The sequence below is a fragment of the Lucilia cuprina genome, chromosome 6 (genome assembly GCF_022045245.1).
Source record: "Lucilia cuprina isolate Lc7/37 chromosome 6, ASM2204524v1, whole genome shotgun sequence".
NCBI lineage: Eukaryota > Metazoa > Arthropoda > Insecta > Diptera > Calliphoridae > Lucilia > Lucilia cuprina.
The window spans coordinates 56,617,492-56,623,576 of record NC_060954.1 but is presented as its reverse complement, the minus strand read 5'-3'; positions in this window follow the sequence as shown (position 1 = coordinate 56,623,576).

Below are 6,085 nucleotides of genomic sequence, written 5' to 3'. Positions count from 1 at the left end.
GACTAGACTATAGACTAGACTATAGACTAGACTATAGACTAGACTATAGACTAGACTATAGACTAGACTATAGACTAGACTATAGACTAGACTATAGACTAGAAAAGAAATCTTTCATTGTGCTTACAATTTAAGGTTTTTTTTCAATATTATGTTATGGTGCGCCATCTTTGTTTCATTAAAAAATGAAATGTACGCTTATCAAAGACAATTTGTAAAACGTGTCTCAACTGTATTCAATGATAATGTTGATTTTGGGGAAAACTATGGGGATTTCAATTTCAATATGTGGATTTTTTCGGGATTTCCAGTCTTAGATTGGGGACATATGACAAATTGTTCATGGTAATACTAAGCAAAATAACTACATTTATTATATTGCGCCATCTATGTGTCATTGGAAAATAAATTTATGCTTAATTTTAAATTTATGTTTAATATTACACTGACTACCAGATGACGCAGTTTTTGAGACACAGGCAGAGTAGAAATACAAACTCGCAGTTGCGGTTTCGTTTTCTGGTTCCAAAGGAATATGTAAATTAAATGAAGTTCATTGCGGATTTGTAGCCACTTATGTTTTTTTTTGCATTTCATGATTTCATGGCAACTTCTAATGTGGGAGAGAGAAAATTCGTTAATAAAATAAATTTTAATTTAAAGTGGATTTCTTTTACGATCTAAATTGTTTAAACTTAATATATAGTGAAATAACCGTCTCTGACGCCGCAATATTTTAATTCTACTCTAAGTAAAAGGTGTAAGGAGTTAGCTAAGACTACAACCTATTTAAGTTTTAATTGACATTAGTAAAGATATTAACAAACTTGCCAGAGAAGAGTTTTATTAAGAGTAAAATCAATGTTGTCAATATCATGCAGATATTATTTAATATTATTTGATATTATTTAATAATATTTATTGAATTTAGTTAAGACATTAACATTGACAACAAATTTCCCAAAGAACAGTTTTATTAAGAGTGTAAAAGCAATGTTTGCAAAAATGGGCCCTTTACACGATTACACTTTACGTAAGTAAAATCTAATGAAGCAGCTGTTTCTGTCTTACTTTGTTATTGTTTTATACCAATCGTGTAAACTCGATATTGTTATACTGATGAAATTTATTTTACTTTTTCATTAGATTTTACGTGCGTAAAGTGTGATCGTGTGAAGTGCCCTTTAAGCCGACTTTGCACGATCACACATATAATATGATATGTCTATTGAAGAAGAAAATTATGAAAGTTAATTCCACTTTCGATCGGAATGGAATTCTGTGACAGGCCTGTATAATACAGAGTTTTTTTTAACATAACAAATAGTATTCTATAAATCGACTTTCGAATTATCGAACAATCGACTTTTTGTCAAAAAAAGTCGAAGTAGACTATTTTGTTGAAAAAAAGTCGATAACTCGACTATCGTCTGCGAAATAAGTCGAAAAGTTGACTTTGTAAATAAAAGTCGGAAAAAGTCTAAAATAGCCGGAGAAAGTGAAAAACTCGAAAATAGTAGAAAAAAGTAAAAAATAGTCGAAAATTTTAAAAAAGTGGAAAAAAAGTAAAAATCTCTAAAATAGTCGGAAAAACTAGTTAGTTAGTTAGTTAGTTAGTTAGTTTGAAAGGAGGATGTACATATATACATCAAATCCGAAATACACCTAGGCCTCTATCGGGTCTGTTGTGCGCTCCTTAACCAGTGTCACAGGTGGGTATCGAACCCACCACCTCCGGTCTACTAGACTAGAACACTAACCACTAAACTAACGGAGGCCAGTCGAAAAGTCAGAAGTAGGGTTCTATAAATCGACTTTCAAATAATCGAACAATCCAAAAAAGTCGATAACTCGACTATCGTCTGTAAAAAAAGTCGAAAAGTCAAGTTTGGAAATAAAAGTCGAAAATAGTCGGAAGAAGTCGAAAATAGTCGAAAGTCCGAAACAGTCAAATATAGTCAAAAAGTGGGAAAAAGTCGAAAAGTCGAAAAAAATAGGCAAACAATCGAAAATTGTTGAAAATCGAAAAAAGTCGAAAATCGTCGACAAGTTTGAAATGGTCGAAAAGTCGAAAATAGTAAAAAAGTCTGTTATTGTAGAACAGTCGAAAATAGTCGAAAAATCGAAAATAGTCCAAAAAAGTCGAAAATCGAAATAAGTCGAAAATCGTCGACAAGTTTGAAATAGTCGAAAATTCGGAAAAAGTCGAAAATAGTAAAAAAATCTGTTATTGTAGAAAAGTCGAAAATAGTCGAAAAAAGTCAAAAAAATCGAAAATAGTCCAAAAAAGTCGAAAAAAGTTGGAAAGTCGGAAAAAGTCGAAAAGTCGACCATTTACAAAATACTAATAGTCGACTTTTAACTAACTGAAAAAAGTCGAAAAATTGACTTTTCGTATTAACTATAGAACCCTAGTCAGAAGTCGAAAATTCGAAAAATGTCGGTAAAAGTCGAAATAAAGACTTTTAGTTTCAACTATAGAATCCTAATAACAAAGTTTTAAACGGTTAATTTCTAAAGAAAAAGTTAAATTAAGCCGTCAATTTAGACGCCGCCGTCCAAAATTTTTGTGCGGCCATTCGCCGTTCATCTTGCATCGTCTTGTATCTCTGATTTAAACTCTTCTACACAAAATTTTATCAGAACATATAAGACCTGGTTCACACTGGGAAACTTTTTTGGGAAACTTTTGATTTTTGTGTGTGAGAGAAAGAGAAAGAAATATCAATCATCTCTTTCTCTTACACACAAAATCAAAAGTTTTTTAACAAAAGTTTTCCAGTGTAAACCAGGTCTAACTTGTGAGCTCGTGTATAGGTGGCTTTATAAATTAAACTACAGTGTGTTTTTTAATAAGTATTTTTTTTTTCTTTATTTTATTTATCATTTTTTGTTGTTGTTATTTATTAGTTTATTTTTCCTTGCAAGTTTTCATCATATATTTAAATATGGTATTTTTTTTTTATTAATTATATTAGAATTAGTTGGTTTTTTTATTATAATATCATACATATTGAACATTAATTATTTGTTTTTATATTTGAAATTAGTATTTTTAATTAATATTATTTATTTGTTGTTGTAATGCATGCAATTATATTAATATTAAATTTATTTATTATTTTAAAGTTAAAATCTCAGTTTTTTCTTTGTTTTTTTCTTTTAATATTAAATATATATTTTTTTATTATGTTTATTTGCAATAATTAGCTGCTTATGGAATAAATAAGTCGTTTTCCTTTATTATTTTCTTTACAACATTTTTCTGAATATATTTTTTTTAATATTTATATATTTTTTTTTAATATATAATTATATAATTAGTTTAATGCCTTATTTAGTTAATTCACAAAAAACTTTATATATTTTTCTGTTAATTCTTTAAAAAAAATATTATGTATTTTTTAAGAAAATTTTACATGCATATTTATTTAATATTTTTTTTAAATTTCTATGTAATATATTAATATAAGTTATAAGAAAATTATTATTAATTAATATACACATAGACAGTTTGCATTAAATTTTTTTTTATTTATAATACACATTTATTAATTGTAATACTTTTGGTATGAATTTTATTTTGTTTTAATTAGAAATCGTTGGAACTTTTGTGTGTGTGTGTTGAAAATTAAGAAAAAAAATTAATATTTTTTAAACTGAAATTTGTTTTTTGTTTATAGTTTTATTAATATCAGTACTATTTTTTTATACAATTTTTACAGTTTTATTTTTTTTTATATTTTGGAGAAGCACTTGTAAAATTTATTTCATTTTGTTGATTTTTACATATTTTCGTTTTTATATATGGACTTAATTTTGTCTTAAATTATTAATTTTTAAATAATAAAAATATGTTTTTACCCGTATTATCACTATTTTGTTGTATTTATTTTATTTTTTTATATGAAAAATTGTTTTTATTAGAAAAATTGAAAAGAAAAAATATTGAAATATTTTAAGGACTTTTTCTTTAATTGAAATATTTTATATATTTTATATTCAAAACCCTTTTATCTTTATAACAATATAATATTTTATTTCAAAATGGTTTCCCGCCTTAACGAATATTCGTAAAAATGAAAAATTTGTTAAACCGAATAAAAACTCATTTAAACTAGGTTTATTTTGCTGTTAGTTTAAACTTGAAACAAATTTTTGACGAACTGTAACCGATGATTGTGTTTTTCACTTAAGGGCACTTCACACGATCACACATTATGTACTTGAAGTATTAATGACCTTCAAGTAATTTTGTGGAGGGAGTTTGTATGTGTGCTAGGTAAGTTTTGCCGACTTTTGTTGACATAATAGAAGATTTAACTTAATTATGAACCGAAAGGCCCTATTCGGGGGGTACGGTTGTATGGAGGCTAGGTGAAATAATAGACCGATTTTATCCATTTCTTGTGCAAAAAAAGAGTGTGTGCCAAATTTCATCAAATTATCTTGGAAATTGCATCCTGTACCTTGCGCACAATATTTACATGGACAGCCAGCCAACCAGACGGGCGGACGGACGGACATAGCTTAATCGAGTCAGAAAATGATTCTAAGCCGATTGGTACTTTGAGGTGGGTATGGGCGAATATTTTTGTAGGTTATAAACATCAGCACTAACCCACTAAAGATTAATATTATTTGTGTTTTCACGATTGATATAAAACAATAACAAAGTAAGATGGAAACAGCTGTTTCACTTTTTTTGTGTGTGTTTACATAAAAATACAACCCTGATCTAATGTGACGTGCTTGTTGAATTACTTCAAAAAATTAAGAGAGCCATATGACTGTTAAATTTTCCATACGTATTTTCTCTAAATTTTTTTTGGTTTCATTATATATAGCGTTTAATCTGTTCTCTTCTACTAAAGCTCTGCCCAATGCCACAATTTGTTAAAAAAATTATCCTGTAAGCCCACGAAATTTTTTTAGCAAATTGTCGAATTGTTGTTGACTTGTTCAGGGCTTTATCTTCTACACAAAATTTTGACAGATCATATCAGACCTGGTTCAAACTAGAAAAGTTTTTTGGGAAACTTTTAATTTTTGTGTGTGAGAGAAAGAGAAAGAAATATCAACCATCTCTTTCTCTCACACACAAAATCAAAAGTTTCCCAGTGTGAACCAGGTCTTACTTGTGTGCTCGTGTGAAGCCGCCTTTAAGATCAGTTAACTTTGTTAGTATTGCCAACTTTAACTTTATTATATTATTATATTAAACTAAGTTTAACAAAAACCCACCTTCAGTGATAAAAATAAGTGGTAATGAATTATTTTTATTAAAAATAGTTTTAAAATTCGTTATATTGAGGACAAAATTCACATATTCATTCGTACTCATTAGGAAAAATTACCCGTTTCTCAAATCTTCGTAAACCGAAAAACCACTGTATATAAATTACAAAATATAAAAACATATTTTGCCACAGAAATTTTTTCGAAATAATAAAGTTTTGCCATACATAGATCTTATGCCTGGTCCACACTAAGAACATTTTATTGAGAAACTTTTTTTTAATTCTCTTTTGATTTGTTCTTGTTCGAATGAGAGGAATAACAAAACTAGTTTCCGACTACGAGAAACTCTTTAGACCTGGTTCACACTAGGAAACTTTTGTAGAGAAACTTTTGATTTTTTTGTGAGAGAAAGATAAATATCAACCATCTCTTTCTCTCACACACAAAAATCAAAAGTTTCCGAGTGTGAACGAGGTCTTACCGCGAAAGAGGTGAAAAGTTTGATCAAAACTATGAACTAAAATCATGAGTTTAATATTTTTATGTGAATGCCAAGAAAGAAAAAGGAAAAATCAACTAGACCTGATTCACACTGGGAAACTTTTGTTGAGAAACTTTTGATTTTGTGTGCGAGAGAAGGAGATGGTTAATATTTCTTTCTCTTTCTCTCACACACAAAAATCAAAAGTTTCCCAGTGTAAACCAGGTCCTATGAAATACAAAAATGCAGCCGCACTATATTTAAATTGCATTTTCTATAAGAACTAGAAAACGCAACCGATTCCGTAGAATTGTATTTCTTCTATTATAACAATTTATCAAAAATTTATAGAACAAATGTTCT